Genomic DNA, 20,083 nt, shown 5'->3' on the forward strand with positions numbered 1-20,083 from the left:
ATTGTCATCAAATTACCCTGGAAATGTCAGATGTTTCCTAACTATTTAAGTCATCAATCATGTGCACAATTAGAATGTTTGTTTTAAATCATGTCTAACCTGAGAAGGCACTGAATACCTAATCATTGCAAGGCAATTAAATTGTCATTCAGCCCTTATTATAACCACCCATAAAATGCTTCAAGTCTCCCTTTAAACAGATTATTTTTCTAATTTATTTTAAAGACCATGATATTTCCGCATCACCCAGCATAGATTAATTGCACTAACTTGCCATCAGCTATTCATACTTCACTAGTAATATCTGTTACAAGCAATTAGCTCAACTTTTCACCTTTAGGGCCAGGTTACGTATCTGATTCAGAAAGCATTCAAGAGCTGAACCCAAAAAAATCTCATTTTAAAAATCTTTACCTTTCTGCATTTCATATTCTCTTTTTACATAAAGATGTTAGTTGTTACTGTTATTCCTCTGAATTATCTGGTTGATCCTTTGAATTCCCCACTTCATGGTTGAAAACTGACCACGCTAAATATCCGTGTTAGAGTGGTCAGTTTGCGTCCTCTGTCATTATGTTGTGAGATACAGGCAAGCTGTGCAAGTGCACAGCTTGCCTGTATCTTCTGTGGTCAGTGGAGCCCGCTTCCAGTCTATCCCTGCTCCTCTAACAGCTGCTTTGGGAGTCAGCCTGGAATAGAAGCTGCAATGACCAGTGACTTGTAATCCAATGTGGACACGTCCACCCATCGGTTCATGGTGTGCTCATCAGAGAAGAGCAATCACATGACCTGCAGATTAGAGTAGGGGTCTTAAAACTATGGCCCTCCAGTTGTTCAGAAACTACAATTCCCATCATGCCTAGTCATGTCTGTGAATATCAGAGTGTCAGGGTCTGGAGTCAGGCTCGGAAGCCAGTAGCTATAGCAGTGGAAGCTCACAGGGGAACCAGCAGGATAGGAAAACAGGCAGGTCATCCTGGCAGATGACGCAGGCTCACCTGAGGTGCGGAATCTAAGTACTAACCGGTGTTCACCAGAGCTCCTGATGGTGGAGATGGATTTTTCTTTGTGTTAGCACAGGTCGCGGTCCTCAGGATCGTTCACCAGGAGGTGAGCGAGCCAAAATGTCATCGGGATGCTTATGGGGGGAGGAGGGGGGACTAATAAAGACAAAAGACAAAGTTTATGGGTCTGCTCCCCTCTACTGTCTGAATTTATGGATGCCTGTATGTATGTTATGTACACACTTCTTGTTTCTGGGTTTTTGGCTTTGAAACCCTGGAAGGAGGATGAAGAAGAGAGAAGGTCTCAGCCACGTTTCCTGTCCATGCTACAAAATCCCGAGCCAAAGGGGAAATTGTTAAAGTATTACTATGATCTAATATTTTAACTGCAGCTGCTGAGTGTATATCTAAATCTGTTGCCCTGTCTTTTTTTATTATTTCACAGTGCTAGATAGTTTGGTCTGTACTACTGCATATGTAGTGGCCATCTTCCAGTATAATAGTAGCTCAAGAGGGTGTAGGATACAAGACTTTTAAGGTGCTTAAACACATAACAATACAAGATTATAATAATAAAAATATAAACATTTATTTGTCAAAAAAGAATAGAAAAACTTTTATACAGCCAAAGATCCCATGTGAAAGTGTAGTATTTATTCACTGCGCCTTTATTTCCAACCGGTTTCGCCGTAACAGCTTCTTCGGGGAAATGTACGAAAAGTTTATACTACTAAATAAACAAAAATATAAATAATAAACAAAAAATATACACATAAATACAATATTATAACAGATACAGAGAGCACAAGGTTAGTTAGGCTAATCAGTCCTGCAGAAGTTCCGAAATATTAGCTCCATACCTGTGTACTGTATGGAGAGAAGTCAGTTACAAAAGTGAAATTGAATCTGTCACCCAGGGCTACACACATCCGAATATTCCTGGGAAAAAATCCACAAAAAACGTGTCCAGGCATTAGAGCATAGTTAGTTCCAGGTCTATATGTGAAAATGAGAGGAAGCAAGTAGTAAGAAAGGTGAATTATGCCTGAGTCTGCAAACCAAACAAATGCAAAAGGCCATCTCTCGTTCCTACATGGGACACTCAAAGAATAACCTGTAGTCACTGCATGGTGGACATAGAGCTTCCTAGTGTTCCAGCGTTTAGGCCTGATATGGGCGGTTCCCTTCATACCCTCTCCACCTCGCCAACGTAAGATGTTGGAATGAGATGTGGACGTCAATGCAGGGGTTCGCACATGCGCAGTACGCAGCCGAACCAACCGATGCGACACAAAGTGTACTGAAATCTCTCTCATATGGGTGTGGTGTCCAGAAAGGTCCACACAAACTTTTCCCTCTGACCAACCAAGTGACGGGATGGGAAGGGGGAGGATATGTCTAAACAGATTCAGGCGTATATTGTGTGGCACATCAGGGGATAGAAACGGATCCAGCCTCCACGCACATACAGCACCCCCATGGGGCGGTGCCCAGGCTAGCACCACCAGGGTACCTGCCAACCATAGGCCTGCATGAAGCAGGACCTGACGTAAGCCAGTCCCTGTGATACCCTCAATGAACGCCTCAAGCATCCGTATGGGAACCCAAGGCTCCGCAGACAGTCCCTGGCTCTGTGTGAAAAAGTCCCCCTGTGACAGATTCTGTATATAATGAAAAACAGGGAAAACAGACTGATATCAATGTATAACATTACATGGGAAGAAAAATCAACCCACCTTAGCCTCACATATAGTTATAAATACAAATGTACATGAAGTGTTACACATACCATATGAAATCCAAGTACAATAACATTAGACCAATATTGTACATGAGACAATTACAAAACCAGTACATACATATACAAGAAAATATTTTCTAGGAGACAACAAACTTCAAAACAAGATAGAATATGCAAACTGCACCTATATCAATAGAAAAGGGGAGGATTAAAATCTCCTATAAGGGGTATACTCTGAGGTCGAAGTTCACAGGAAAGGTTTGTAACTGATACCTTATTTTAATCCAGGATATTTAGTAGCCTGTAAAGAATATATCCACTGTGTCTCAATGTCCCCTCCCTCATGTGTCGGGACATGTTCCAACGCATAGAAGCCAATGGACTTAATGTCAAACTGATGGTAGAGTCCTACACGCCTACTCATGGGTGTTTCCAGTTTTTTATTAGTAATCAAGGATACATGGTCCCTGATTCTTTTGAAGAAGGGATGTTTTGTTTCCCCTATATAAAATGTGTTACATTGAAATGTCATGATGTATACTACACCTGCAATTTGACACGTTGTTCTGTGTTTTTGTGTCCATAATGTGTTATTGGGAAGTAGGATATCATTGCCCTTCAGAATGAGAGAACATCATTCTTGTTTTCAGGTCTCCGACACTAAAACAGATGCTGCATCATGCTCATGGGCCCCTGCATCTAGACTGGAGGTATCTCTATCTCCTGGGTTTGTGTGCACAATTCCACCAGGAGTCCTATAAAGCCCTTTGCTGATAACACCTGTTTGTACATTGAATGGATGTACCATTATTACACTCTTCTTATATAAAGCTAGTAGTCAATATTTTTATATAAGTGGTGTGCATTTATACTTAGGGATTAATGTCATATACAAGTTGCAGTAGTTCTTTGTTTAGATTACTGAATAATTTCCCAGGAAGGGAATCCCTCTGTTCACAGAGACCCTGACCTGGGTGGAGGCACTTCCCACTTAAGTATCAATCCCTTCCACTTAGTGAAGGTTCTGGTTCTCTGAATGCATATGTGTTGCCGCAAGTAAGGTGGGTCTTAACCGGTTGCCGACCGCCGCACGACTATATACTGCGGCGGTCAGCCCCGGCCAGGCAGAGTGACGTATGGATACGTCACTCGCCTGTCACTGACTTGCGAGCCCGCCGCGGATCGTTCACAGACAAGTCAGTGCGTGTGTCCGGCGGACTCGATGTCCGCCGGTCACACTACGATCGCTCCTGTGAAGGGAGAAAGGCGGAGCGGCTTATGTAAACAAGCCGCCCGTCATTCTCCCTGGTGTAAAAATGAAGATCTGACGGTTCTACTATGTAGAACCGTTGATCTTTGCTTTTACACCAATAGCCATGTCCCTGCACAGTTAGAAACACGCCCCTAGGACACACTTAACCCCTCCCTGTCCAATAAAGTTAACCCCTTCCCTGCCAGTGTCATTTTTGCAGTAACAGTGCATATATATAGCACTGATTAGTGCAGTAATGTCACCGGTACCCCCAAAAGTGTCAAAAATGTCAGTCAAGGGTCCGATCTGTCTGCCGCAGTACCGAAAAAAAAAAAAAAATCGCAGATCGCCGCCATTACTCGTTAAAAAAAAAAACACCAAAAATGACAAAAATCTTTCCCTTTGTTAGTAAACGCGATAACTTTTGCGCAAACCAATCAAAATACGCTTTTTGCTATTTTTTTTACCAAACATATGTAGCGTAAAACAATTTGGCCGAAAATGTTAAAAAAAATTTGATTTTTACATTTTTTTGGGGGGGAATTTCATATAAAAAAATGTGAAAAATATTGTTATTTTTGCAAAAATTACGCTCTTTTTTTGTTTATAGCGCATGATCAAAAAATCGCACAGGTGATCAAATACCACCAAAAGAAATCTCTGTTTGTGGGAAAAAAGGACGTAAAAAATTCGTTTAGGTACAGCGTCGCACGACCGCGCAATTGTCCGTCAAAGTCACGCAGTAAAAAAATCGCTAAAAAACCCCTGGTCTTTTAGCAGCCAAATCCTCCGGGGCTTAAGTGGTTAATCAGTGCTTTAAGTGGGCCGGTATGCACTGGTACTCAGTACCGCCACTTCCAAATATGGCTCTTGAGCATACCGCCACCTCTCCATGCGCCTTAGTGTACTGGTACGCTCATTTTGGACAACTGCGCCCTCAATTACCCCCCCCCCCCAAGAATATTTCCCACTCCAGAGCCAAACCACTCACCACCAGTGAGTCCCCCTGCTCCGGAGTCCCAGCCCAGGCCAGGGGGGGGGTGCTCTGTGGGGACCCTGATGTGTGGTGGGGGGGCAAAAAAATTTATAGGCTATAATAGAGTACCGGCACCTCTTTTGGGCCACTTAAAGCACTGGTCTTAATGCTCACACACCATTGTGGCCAAGTTTTGTGCTAAAAAGCACTCATTGCTCACCTCAGTATAGTGACTGAGCTGTCACATATGAATGTGAATGAAAGCTTGCAGGATGGGCTCTTGACAGCCACCAGTTTGTGGTGCTTCGTTGTTCTTCTCAGCAAGTGAAAAGTGCTATTGAAACAGGTAAGTGGTTTCTCTGGCCACTCTTGTGATCCTGTTCTGACACTCAGCATTGGAAAAGGCAGCCAAGTGCAGAAGATGTCACCAGCTACAGGATTCCAAGTGTGACACAGTGTGGCAGGCGCAGCACTATGAAGTGCCTTATGTGCTGTGGCATTAGAAGAATTTGATTTCTCTGACTTCAGTCTAACCAGACTGTTACTTTATAAATTCCTCTAGCGCCGTTCTATGGAAGCAGTAGGTTTAAAGAGCACATCAAACACTTAAGATATCTTCTTTATCAACTTCAACTTATCTTCATATATGACACTGACACTTTGCAGCAGACAGTCCATGTACAAACATGTGTTGAAAAAAGTATAACAAATGGCGGCTTAACTGTTCAATCTTGTCATTCTTCATAAAATGATGGATATATTTCTCTCTTCAGTATCTGTACTTTTACTTTAAATACTTTAGACACTTATGATCTCTCTGAGAGATATATATGATGCTTAATCAATAGTTTTACTTGCTCTCTATTGCTGTTTGATATAACGTTTTAAGTTTGGTATAACTTTGCAGTTGCAGTTTGATTGTTTGGTGGAACTACAAGTGAACACATAACTAGTTCAGTATACAGTTCTGATCACATTACTAACAATAGGAACATATATAACTGTATTAATTACCTATTTTTGGCCTCTTGCTTCCATAAAACTGACTCGGACTGGATCTGTGTGTTCAGTCCTTCTCTCTGGTGTAAAGAATTCTGGCTAGTGTTCTGGGGAACTTTCCCAGACAAAAATGGGTGTAATGCCTCGTACACACGCAATGATTGTTGGCCGTGAATTTTCGGCCAACGTCCGATCGGCTGATTTTCGGATTGTTAGTATGATGCTTCCGACAACCGACTCCGACTTTTCGGGCCAAACAAAATCTGGAGTGCACGCTATAAAATTTTTGTTGGCCGTCAACACAACGGCCGATTTTCCGTCAGTCAGTACAGATTTTGGCAGACAAAAATCAGATGAGCAAGACTGGGCATGCTCAGAGAAGAAAAAACACACGGAAAGTAAACCAGCACATGACATCACTTCTGAAGTTGGTTGTTGTTGGCCGAGAAAATTTGTGTGCAGTCTAGAGCACATTTCAACCAACACAACAACACTGGACAAAAGTCGACCGATCGGTCGGCCCATAATCGTTGCGTGTGTACGAGGTTTAAGGCTGGCCTTGATTGGCCAAAACTCTTGCTCAATGTGAGATTGGCTGTGATTGGTCAAAACTCCTGATGAGTAACAAAAGTTTAACTCTATGCTTTCTGGTTTCAATTCTGCTGTGTTTGAGCTTACTTTTACTGTCATATAATGAATCTTATGCATCGTACACACGTACCGATCGTCGGCCGACCGATCGGCCGTCTTTTGTCCAGGGCTGACCTGTCCGCTGAAAAGTGCAAAAGACTGCACACGAATTTTGTCCCCCGACTGCAGAAGTGATGTCATGTGATGGTTAACTTTCCCTGTGTTTTTTCTTCTCTGAGCATGCCCAGTCTTGCAAATCTGCTGATTGTCGGCCGAATTCTGTACTGACTGGCGAACAATCGGCCATTCTGGTGTTGGCCAACAAAAATTTTAATGCTTGCACGACAGATTCTGTTTGGCCGAAAATGCGCTGTCGGCTGTCGGAAGCATCATACTAACAAGCCTACAATCGGCCGGTCGGTCGTCGGCCGAATATTTACGGCCAACAATCGGTACGTGTGTACGGGGCTTTAAAGGGATATTTCCTTTTGATTCTGTGAACACAATATACAACTGTTATACCACATCTAAACATAAAAGTCACAGTAAATAACTCTGCTCTTGTCTCTCACATATAAACATTAAGGTTATTAGCAGGTCTAGCTGTATATACATGTAAGTGGGCCAGGTTTTAGCTGGCCAGCTGCACACAGTATTCAGGCTGTGTCCTGTAACTTACTGCAATGCAGTATTTTCATATATGTCTGGAACATCACATAGAGAAGAGCCAAGTCAGATCGCAAACTTTCTGCTCTCTAGATAATATTTAATACTGTTTTGTTTCTTTTGTTAATATGACTTGCTTAACACCCATTATTCTCATCTCCTAGTCACTAGGGTCAAATCTGTTTTGTTAGCCAGAAGAATTCATCTTTGCAACAACATCTACATTTTGATGTGTTGCTCTGAGCAGGTAATTATAATATACTGTCTCAGTCCGGGCTGTCTCCCTGTCACACACAATTTTTTGCTAAAGATGTGCCAAGTTATGAAAGTTTCCAAGCACAGCACATTTCCAGTTATTGCAGATCAATATAATTAAATTGATTTAGCCATCTTCGGTGCAGCTTTACAATTAATTTAGAACTTAGATGCTTACATAGCAATTATAAATTATTTTTTTGTCTCTCTGACTGAGACATAATTCAGCTGCACTGTATAACATACGTTTTTTTTTTTTGTTTTTTTTTTTTACACAGAACCCCACCTTTACCATTCAAATGCCGAAATAAAAAATAGCACACAGATCTTAATAGATATTTTGCATATGTATACTTTAAAATATAGGCTACCCATACTGTAAATAACATATTAGGCAATTATCTAATGTTTATGGGTTCCCCCTGAAGCCACTATCTGCATTGTTGTATGGAAAAATTGACTGTACAGGTCAGAATATCTGTTCCAAAAAGACAAGATAAGTGGCACTGGTAGTGTCTACCTTTACCTTTATCGCGCAACTTCTCTTTCCTCTCCATTTACACAGAGCTGACCTTGGATGTGTGTTTGGCTTATTCTGCATCACTTGTTAGTTATTTTGTCCTAAAGACCGTTGGATCATGAACACCCAACTGCCCTTCAGTGTTAATGGTCCTAAATGCAGACCATATTTTAGCATATTTTAGCTTAGACTTTTATTCCTTAAAGTTCAGGTATCATAAAACCTGAATCAGTGTTTTAAAGAGGAAGTAAACCCGCTAAAACAAATGTTAAAAAAAAAAAAACCTGTAAAGACAAAGGCATAATGAGCTAGTATGCAAGTCACCTGTTTCCCAAAAGAAGTTTCGGTACTTCTTTTGGGTGACAGGCATCCCCCCAAATCTATTTGCCTGATTTTACCGTGATTCGTCGGGCAGCAAAATCGGGCCACAATTGGGGTGCCAATGAAAGTAACGGGGACTTTTTGCAGTGATTTGGGGATCACCAGCAGAATCGCGCAGATTCCATCCATGATCCAGGATGACAATTTTTCAGTTTTTCATTTGTTAAAAAAGTTTGAAATATCCAATAAATTTCGTTCCACTTCATGATTGTGTCCCACTTGTTGTTGATTCTTCACAAAAAATTACAGTTTTATATCTTTATGTTTGAAGCCTGAAATTTGGCAAAAGGTCGCAAAGTTCAAGGGGGTCGCAAAGCACTGTGTATATATATATATATATATATATATATATATATATATATATATATATATATATATATATGTAAAAGGAGAGCTGCGCTAAACTGATGTACCTGATAAGTAATCAGGATAAGCGTACAAAGACCACAAACTAGAATAAACCAGTATATAGTAAAACAATCAAAAAACAATGATATTCATAGAACTGAACCTAATGCAATATTAAATAGGCACAAAGTCCATCAAATATTAAAAGTCCAAATTAAGCAGGAGTGGGTAAGCAAAAAGGGTGTACAGTGTAGAAAAGAAAGTCCTTCACCACTTCTATGTGCCTAAGCCCACAATCCATGCCGCATGCATAGGGCTCACACCAGGCTTACCGGAGCTCAATGGATAATGAGCATGTCATACACTCTATCCGCTGTGTGAACTGGCTGATGTCATGGGACCTACTCAGCGTAGCAGGGAAGCCTCACCGTACCGCTGCCTATGGATACACAATGCGAAGCAGCCCAAGCAGATCTAGCAACCTCACAGCGATCCACGAACCAAGTGAAAGGAAAGGGGAGCACAATAGCGTAGTACGTATAGGCAGTTTATTAAGAAAACGGTTAAAATCACTTACATGAATAAAGGAAACAAGCGCTTGTAAAACAGATATCCCACTGCCGCCCGACTTCCGGGTTGCGTCGTGGTGACGTCAGCACGCCTTCCCTACGCGTTTCGTGACACCTCACGTCTTCCTGGGATATCTGTTTTACAAGCGCTTGTTTCCTTTATTCATGTAAGTGATTTTAACCGTTTTCTTAATAAACTGCCTATACGTACTACGCTGATTGTTTTACTATATACTGGTTTATTCTAGTTTGTGGTCTTTGTACGCTTATCCTGATTACTTATCAGGTACATCAGTTTAGCGCAGCTCTCCTTTTACATATTTGATTTTAGTGACTCCCACTACAGCTGCTGCTTGTGTTTTTAGGCTTAGCGCAGTTACTACTTTTACATTATATATATATATATATATATATATATATATATATATATATATATATATATATATATATATATATATATATATTGTGACAGGAAGTCAGGTAAATCTGGGAATGTAGTCACAGGAAGGAGATACATTTCCACCTGATTTAGAAAGTTCACTGATACTATAGGGTGTTGGCTGCAGAGAGAGCCAGCAGGAAGTTGAAAACCATTCAGCTGTTCAGAATGAGGAGATCAAGGCCTCTATAATTTGTCCAGAGAAAATCTATTGAGTGCTGCCTCCTGTCGCCGTGTGGGCTGGGAGAGGAAGGCAGACAAACGGCTGCATCCTGACGCCATGTGGGTAGAGGACAGTCCTGTGTGCCCCCTGAAAGCTGAGTGAGCATGGGGAAGACCTCCTGAAGCGGTGTGCGCTCAGGAGGGTAAAAACGAGTGAAGACGTCTCAAAGGTGAGAAGACGAAGTGTTTCTGTGTGAAAGAAAACAAAGGGACATGTTCAATGGACAATGTTTGTGCTGTGTGAAAAGCAAACAAATGGACATTTGAGTGTCTGCTGTAGGATCAGCAGTGTCGGCCCAACAGTAGGTTGGGAAGACTTCTTAGGCAGGTTCCAGCTGTGAGAAGGTAGCCGCCCACAGAGGCAAGGATTTATTTTGTTTTATTTTATTTTGATGTTTTGCTGCACGCACTTGTTTGAAGAAATTGACCTAATAAACCAAACTATTGTTTTCAACCACTCCTCGGCTATCTCCCTGTGTGCCGACCCCCCCCAAAGGGGTCACCCATACGCCTACCACCGAGCTAATCCCTTACATATGGTGGAGGTATGCAGTGGGCATAAGCAGAGATCCCTGCAAGGAAGTGCAAATGTTTGATGAACTTTATCTGGTGCATGAGATTGCACAATCTATGTGTGCAGGAGAGAAGATCCTGACAGAAAAAAAAAAAAAAAAAGTGTTTTAAAGAGACAGCGGTCTCAAAATTATTTGATGAACTTTGTTGTGTCTGGTGCAAGTGACTGCACAAACTGTGTGCGCAGGAAAAGAGATCCTGCAAGAGAGAGAAAAACTACATGTGTTGAAGAGACAGTGGTCTGAAAATTTTTTGCTGGACTGTGAAAAATTTGTTTGTGGAGTTATTGAAGATGGGGCGATCCAAACGCCTGAAAAATGCAAAGATAGATGAAATGAGAGACCGGATTCTATGGATGGAGGGGATGTTACCGTCTGAACCAGCCCCATCCATGCCTAAAGAGAGTCTACTAAAGAGGAAGGTTGTTGTCCCTAGCAACACTGATGAAACTGCTATGGAGACGCAGTGTGCTCAGATGAAAAGTAAACTCAAAATGGGGGAGATGCTGAAACAGCGGAGCTTTGCAGCTCAACAAAAGGCTCACCAAGAGAGCATGGCAGGCTGGAAACAGAGACGCCAGCAGCCAATGGAGGCCATCGGTTTGGAGAAAACCGAGTATGTGTGCAGGGCTGAGTTGGATGCCTTGCAACGGAAAACGGAAGAAAAGGAACAAGCCGTGGAATTGCTTAAGATGGAGCATAGAAACTTGCAGGAAACGAATGAACTACTCAAGTCTCATGTGTCACAGTGGGAAGAAACCACTGCTCTTCTTTTGGTCGAGTTGCAAAAATGTCAAGACACTATAAAGGAGAAAGATACCATCCTCATGGAAAAGGAAATTGAAATTCAGACTTTGCAGAAGCAAAGCATGTGTGAAATGTTGGAGTTGCGTAATCAGCTGGAAAAAAGTCTTCAGTGTTTGGAAGTTACAAAAATAGACCTGCAGGAGTCGCAGGAACAGAATGTCGCTCTGAAAACGACATTGTCTCTCAGCGACAACGAGAAAAGTGAAAGAGAGGCTAAATTACTGAGTACTGTGTATGAGCTCACCAATTTGAGCAATGTGGTAGATGAATTACGTGCAGACTGTGAAAGTTGGAAAGGTGAAGCCCAACGTTTCCAGCAGCAGTTAAAGGAGAAAGAAGCCTGTGTGGCAGAATTACAGTCTCATTCCCAGAAACTAGCCAATGAGGTGAAGGCTCTTATGCAGGGAAAAGGAGATTGTGAACATAAGAGGGAAAAAGTAGAGGCACGGCTTCTGGAATCGCAAGTCAAGGTGTCAGAAGGTGACCGATTGTGTGCTAAGCTGTTAGAGAAGGCAAACCGATTGCAGGTTGAGTTGGACAGTGTCACAAATCGGCTTTCTCAAGCAGACAGCAAATCTAGAGAAATTGCGGAAGATTTTTCTATCTTGGAATCGCAGCTGCAAGACACGCAGGAACTCTTACAGGAAGAGAGGTGTCAAAGGCTGAGTTTTAGCACAAAGCTCAAACAAATGGAAGATGAGAAAAATGGCTTCCTGGAACAATTAAAAGAGGAGGCGGAAGCAAAGAAAAACCTATCAGAGCAAGTCGCAACATTGCAAGCTCAGATAGCGGATATGAAAAAAACGCATGGAAGAAAGCGTTGGTTCATTACAGTGTGTTGAAGATGTGAAAAAGAAGTTTGATCAGATGCTTGGTGAAGAGAAGACTGTGTCTGCAAAATATGCAGAAGAACGCGCCCGTGCAGAAACGGAGGTGCGTGATAACGAGAGCAAAGCCCTGTTCTTGGCTCGCTCTTTGGAGGAAGCTCTAGAGTGTAAGGCTGAACTAGAAAGTGTTGACAAACAGCTGCGTACAGAAATGGAAGAATTGGTCAGCTCCAAGGATGATGTTGTGAAAAGAGTTCAGGAGCTAGAAAAGTCTAAGCGAGCCTTAGAACAGCAAGTAGAAGAGATGAAGATTCCGTTGCAGGAACTGGAAGAGGAATTCCAGGCAACAGAGGATCTGTCCCAAAGAGGGGATAGTGTGCCTGATGCAGTTTTTAAAAGGATCAGTGTTTTGGGGTCTGTCCTGAGTGATCCTCAGAAATGTGATGACACGTGGCTTGAATCACCCCTTTGGAATAAACCGTTCCTTCAAAAACTTCAAGCATTGGAAAATGTATCATTAGAGCTTCAGCAAACAAAAGAGTTGTGTAAGAAATGTGATGATTTCTCAGTTCAGGCTGAAAACCTAGTGGAGAAAACTAAAGCGGAGAAAACTAAAGCAAGTGATATAAATCTGGGAGAAAAAAGCAAACGCCACCTAGTGGAGAAAACTAAGGCTGTTGGTGAAAACGTGAAGCAAATGAATAAGTGCCTTTCAGGGAGTGTTTCCAAAATGGAAGTGGTGAAAGACGGGTGGCAGAAGTTTGATCGTGATCTTGAGATGCATTCCATGTGGAATTCAGATAGAGAAAAAGAACTAGGTGACCTTGAGCGGTCAAATAGTTCAGCAGAAAGTGCATTGAAGAAACCTGTAAAAGAATGTGTTGCAGTTCCATGCTTCTTCACTGATGCAGAGAGGAGGTCTATAATGGATACCACCCAGATCGCTGGGTTCAACTGTGTTGTTGCCTTTGACCCCTATGTTGGTGGAAGGAAAGTTGATAATGTTCTGATTGGCTACTTCTGTGAAGAGTTGGGCAAGAAATATAAACTGGATATCAAATCAAATAGTAGGCCTTTACTGCGACTCGCTCAGGAGGGCGAAATATTTAAGAAGTTGATGAGTGCAAATGCTTCAGATCTGCCTCTGAATATAACATGTTTGGTGAATGATATTGATGTCTCTGGAAAAAGGAACAGGGGTCACTTTGAAGAAATGGGTGACAGCCTGGTGTCGCAAATGAAAAATCCTCTGCACAGCATCTTAGAGCAAGCTAAACTCAAGAAACAAAGAGTCAATGATTGTGTACAGCTGTATGGAGAAGCAACTCCAGTCACAGAGGGACGTCAAGAGTCCCTACTTGGAACAAAGCTTAGTGAAGCAGAGGTTCTCAAAGTTTTGTGGAAAACCTTTATGGATTGCAGAGAGAGGCGGCTCAAGAATGTTGAAGACATTAAGACTAGCACAATTGAGTTGCCTATGGATCACGGTCCTCCATGGCGGACAGGACAAACTTGTATGCAAGACAAACTTGAGAAGGAGCGAAATGATGCCAAAAATGCAGTTAGGGAATGTGTATATGAGATGAGAGACAAACTGTGTGACATTTATGAGAAATCTGTCAATGAAGATGACAGAAACAGTTTCACCCGGAAGCTTGAGGATACTAGGAGGCTTATCAGTGAGTCAGCAGTGCTTGACACATGCGTGCCTGGAAATCTGTGTCCCAACCCTAGGGTTGAAACAAGAGGGGGGGGGTATGTGACAGGAAGTCAGGTAAATCTGGGAATGTAGTCACAGGAAGGAGATACATTTCCACCTGATTTAGAAAGTTCACTGATACTATAGGGTGTTGGCTGCAGAGAGAGCCAGCAGGAAGTTGAAAACCATTCAGCTGTTCAGAATGAGGAGATCAAGGCCTCTATAATTTGTCCAGAGAAAATCTATTGAGTGCTGCCTCCTGTCGCCGTGTGGGCTGGGAGAGGAAGGCAGACAAACGGCTGCATCCTGACGCCATGTGGGTAGAGGACAGTCCTGTGTGCCCCCTGAAAGCTGAGTGAGCATGGGGAAGACCTCCTGAAGCGGTGTGCGCTCAGGAGGGTAAAAACGAGTGAAGACGTCTCAAAGGTGAGAAGACGAAGTGTTTCTGTGTGAAAGAAAACAAAGGGACATGTTCAATGGACAATGTTTGTGCTGTGTGAAAAGCAAACAAATGGACATTTGAGTGTCTGCTGTAGGATCAGCAGTGTCGGCCCAACAGTAGGTTGGGAAGACTTCTTAGGCAGGTTCCAGCTGTGAGAAGGTAGCCGCCCACAGAGGCAAGGATTTATTTTGTTTTATTTTATTTTGATGTTTTGCTGCACGCACTTGTTTGAAGAAATTGACCTAATAAACCAAACTATTGTTTTCAACCACTCCTCGGCTATCTCCCTGTGTGCCGACCCCCCCCAAAGGGGTCACCCATACGCCTACCACCGAGCTAATCCCTTACATAATATATATATATATATAAATATATATATATATATATATATATATATATATATATATATATTTTTTTTTTAAGGTTACAACCACTTTAAAATCGTCATCGTACATAAAAAAAAAAAAGACATCCCCTGAAAATAAGCCCTAGTGTGTTTTTTTGTAGCCAAATTTAATATAAGACTCTATCTTACTTTCGGGGAAACAAAGTAACTTCAGGTTATTCAATTAAGCTGACAAAGAGCCCCCATTCACATCGGGCCTATATGACATGAAAATTGACATGTCAAATCGCATGCCAAATCAGGGCGTATTGCCGGCAACGGCACCATCCAAATTGGTGCAACTTTGTGGCACTGCACCGATTCCCGAAAATAGTTCCTGCACTACTTTTGGCGATTTCGGGGGCAATTTCAATAGACATCTGTGCATGAACCCACAAGGATATCGCTCAAATCGCCCCCCGAAGTCAGACTGAAATGCCGGTTTGAAATGGAGTTGAACTTACACGATTTCAAACCCGCATTTAGTGTGAAAGGGATGCAGTAGCGGCCAGTACGTTGGGGGCGCAGGGGCGCCGGATGCATGGAGCTCAATGGGTTTTTTTTTTGCCATCACCTGATTAGAGCCAGAGGCTCTAATAGGGCGATGCAAAGGGTGGATCCGGGACGCAGAGCAGTGCGTCCCAAGCCCACCCATTGTGTGACAATAGCGAATGAAAATTCGCTATTGTCACACGGATCCTCCTCCTGGCCAATCAGGGAGCGTGTCCGATATGCGCTTCCTGATTGGCCGCAAGGCAAACCGAATGCCATTGGCCGAGGAGAAGGCAGCAGGACTCGTGGAGACACCAGGGGATTGAAGCCACCGCCGGGACACTGAAGAGAAGGTGCCGCCGCAGCTACTCCAGGGCTCCAGGTAAGTGCACTGGTCTCGGGGGGGCACACTGCATTCAAGGGGGCACGCACGCACACTGGTCTCTGCATTGAAAGGTCATGTATGCTGGTCACTACATTCTAAGGGGGCATGTATGCTGGTCACTGCATTATAAGGGGGCATGTATGCTGGTCACTGCATTCTAAGGGGGCATGTATGCTGGTCACTACATTCTAAGGGGGCATGTATGCTGGTCACTGCATTGAAAGGGGGCATGTACGTTGGTCACTGCATTGAAAGGGGGCATGTACGCTGGTCACTGCATTGAAAGGGGGCACGCTGGTCTCTCTGCATTGAAAGGGGGCACACTATACCTTAATTACTGAAGGCCCCTTCAGTTTTTTTACAGCATTTTTTGCCGCGAAGCAATGCCTATTAAATTTTTCTGATGGCGCCCCCCCCCCCAAAAAAAAAAATTTGAGCACCAGCCGCCACTGAAGAGATGTAAGGCCCCTTTCACACGATCGGACCAATCAGGTCCGCTTGTCTGTTTTTCAGGCGAACCCGATCAGGCCACCCATTCTCTTCTATGGTGAAGCGGATGTCAGTGGAGATGACCTAAAACAGACAAATGGTGATACGTTCGCTTTTCGTCCAGCGGGTTGGATCAGATGGGATCGGATGAATACGCACTAGCTGTCCATTTTCATCCAATCTCCCCATAGAGGATAGCGGGGCTCTGACAGGTCTGTCTCTGCACAGTGAGCAGGGACGGAACTGTCATACGCCTGCTCAGCGGGGATCAACGGAGCTAGCGGAGTCTGCCGAGCAGATCCGCCCCGTCTGAAAGGGGCCTAAAACTTAGAAGCTGATTGGTTACTAGGCACAGCTGCACCAGATTCTGTGTGCACCCATTTTATTAAATTGCCCCCAGTATCTCTTGTTTTCCTGAAAATAACTTATTTGGATTTGTGAGCATAAAAATAGATGATACAGCCTTTACCTTAAGCAGAATTCCTCAATATAAAGCTTACAAAAAAAGAAAATCCATAATTGAAATTGAATTACATAAACGTAATGCTGTCCATGGCCAGAAAGCATGTTTCATATTGCTTATGGGGAACCTGACAGGTACATCTATGCATCCAAGATAACAATCCTACCAATACAACGGAGTATAGAAATCTATTTTTGTCTATACGTCCCCAGGTGAAAACTATACACAGGACCTGAGCATTTGCCTGACTTCACCTTAGCTGAAACTAAGGCTGGTTATAGATTATACAATTTTCTTATTCAATTTCCTTTAGATTTACCTTCAAATAAGTAGTGCAAGGAAAATTGTACAAGAGAATTGTATAATGTATGGCCAGCCTTAGTGCTGTCCACCAACACTTTTAATGTAAACCTTTGTGCTTTATCCATTAACCACTTTACCACCGGAGGATTTTGCTGTCTTACGTCTGGGCCACTTTTTGCGATTCGGCACTGTGCGACTTTAACTGACAATTGCGTGGTCATGCAACGCCGTACCCAAACGAAATTTACGTACTTTTTTTCCCACAAACAGAGCTTTCTTTTGGTGGTATTTGATCATCTCTGCGATTTTTATTTTTTGCGATATTAATAAAAAAATGTGAAAATTTTGAAAAAATAACAATATTTTTCTACTTTGACAGTTAAAAAATATCCAATATATTCAATTTTTGTCATATATTTAGGCCAAAATGTATTTAGCTACATGTCTTTGACAAAAAAATTCTCAATGAGCGTATTTTTAACCGATTTAAGACCGGAAGATTTTACCCCATTCCTGACCAGGCCATATTTTGCGATTCGGCACTGCGTTAATTTAACGGACAATTGCGTGGTTGTGCGACGCTGTACCCAAATTAAATTGACGTCCTTTTTTCCCCCACAAATAGAGCTTTCTTTTGGTGGTATTTGCTCACCTGTGCGATTTTTACTTTTTGCGCTATAAACAAAAAAAGAGCGACAATTTTGAAAAAATAATATTTTTCACATTTTTTTTATATGAAATTCCCCTAAAAAATATGTAAAAATCAACATTTTTTAACATTTTAGGCCAATTTGTTTTCTGCTACATATTTTTGGTAAAAAAAAAAATTGCAATAAGCGTATTTTGATTGGTTTGTGCAAAAGTTATTGCGTTTACTAACTAAGGGAAAGATTTCTGTCATTTTTGGTGGTTTTCTTTTAACGAGTAGTGGCGGCGATCTGCGATTTTTTTTGCGGGACTGCAACATTGCGGCGGACAGATCGGACCCTTGACTGACATTTTTTACACTTTTGGGGGTACCAGGGACATTACTACAGTAATCAGTGCTATACATATGCACTGTTACTGTAAAAATGACACTGGCAGGGAAGGGGTTAATGTATGCCTGGTGCTTACTGACGTGTGTGGGGGAAGGTGACTGAGTGACACAGGGACAGATCGCAAGTTCAGCTATGCTGAACCCTGCAATCTGACCCTGCTTGTCACTTAGGGGATCCGCCCGCTTTGTTTACACAAGCGGGCGGATTTCCACACTAGATCCCCGACAATCGGGGAAGAGCGGCGGTGATCACTGCCACTCCTCCCCTGGCCCGACTCCCACTGCAACTGAATACAGCGTGAGCGCGCCGAGAGAGGGGAATGTCTGGTGACGTAGGTCTACGTCGCCAGACGATAACGAGCCACATTGCCGCAGTAGCAGCACAGTGAGCAGACGTAAAGTGGTTAATTACACTACAACAGTTTCTTAACACCTAATATTCGTATGCGCTTAGTGCAATGCAGCACTCAATGTTCTGGATGCAGGAAATTACAATTAATACTATTATATAAAAGGTGTGCAACCTCCTATATTAAAGAATACGTTTTCATATTAATCAGAAGCATTTACCAATGCCATTTGTTTCCAAGCTAACCCAATGTGTTTTTCTCTGACTTACCTTTTCCACTGGAGGCTTAAAATCTTGTCAATTTATCTGAATATTCAAAATAATTTTCAGATTCCATCTCTTTCTGTAGATTGTCTCTCAGTATTCACTTCCTGTTGGGTCATCTCTTAGAAGCCCTCACTTCTTTGTTGCATCACAGAAGAGGGTGTGATAGGGTGTGTTCACCACTCTGGATCAGCTGTCAGGAGAGCGAGGGGGCAGGGCCAGGTCATGGTTCCGTGTCTGAATGGACACAGGGAGCTGTGACGTGGCTCGGGTGCCCCCATAGCAAGCTGCTATGAATAAATACACAGATTAAAATAACAGAAAATCAAACTACCAAATGCAAAAAAATACCCAACTTTCTCTAACATCACTCTCCAAAAGAAATGAGCAAAATACCAATATTCTATAAAAACAACATAAAATCCTGATCATAAACCAGAATGCATTCCATGCATTAAGGTAAAAGTTGTTTAGATGTCAGCATCCCCCCTTTTACTTGCCTGAGCCCTCATTCAATCCAGTGTCATGCACATCTGTGGCTCTTCTCTTCCCTCACTTCCGTGTCTTGCTGGCTTTGCCATTGGCTCCCAGTGCTGTCAATCAAAGCCAGTGATGAGGGAGCAGGGAACAGAGCCAAGTCCCATTGTCTGTGACAACGGATGCAGGAACAGGGCTCGGGTGCGAGCACGAACCATTTCCCCCTATGGGAAGCAGCTTCCCATGGAGACACTGGTGCTGCAGACTCCATTGCACAGAAAAGGTAAGTATAGACACATTTGTTTTTTTTTTTTGTTTTTGTTTTTATTTACCTTTACAATAACTTTAAGGCTCGGTTCACATTTATGCGATGCGGGAAGGCTGCGAATTCGCAGCCTGTTCCCGCATCGCACACGCACCCCCGGCAGTTCACACTGCCATATGCGATACGCTGGGGGTGTCAATGTAATCTTAACGACACCCCCAGTTTGATCGCATATCGCAGTGCGATCGTGCAGTTCGCACAGGAGCGGATCGCACAAGTGTGAACCGCTGTGCGATCCGATCCTGATGCGGCTGCAAAAATGCCTCCTGTGCGTGTTTGCTCCGGGTGCGATGCGAATTTAGCCATACAAACTGTATGGCTAAACTCGCACCGCACAGCTGATCGCATGTAATGTCGGAGCAGTGCGCTCCGACATTACATGCAAACCCGGCACTCGCACAAATGTGAACCGGGGCTAATGGTGTATTGGTACATAGGGGTGCTGGATTTTAGAAAAATAAAATGAACGTATTATTTAATGAAACAATAATGATTTAGCACCTTATACAGATGCTAATACTCGTGAAAAAAATACATACATAGGAAATTTCAAATGCCAGAACAGAAAATCACATAATCCTTATACCAATGCGGAATTTGAAAACCAAAATTGATAAAGAATTAAAAATGAAAAGTCCACTCCCAGTGACCAATTAACCACTTACCGCATATTGACGTATATATACGTCGGCAGACTTTGCGGGGGTATACCGGGGTGATGCCTCTAGCTGGAGGCATCATCCAGGTACTGTGGATAACAGCC

This window comes from Pelophylax lessonae (genome assembly GCF_965119305.1).
Source record: "Pelophylax lessonae genome assembly, chromosome: 7".
NCBI classification, from domain to species: Eukaryota; Metazoa; Chordata; class Amphibia; order Anura; family Ranidae; genus Pelophylax; species Pelophylax lessonae.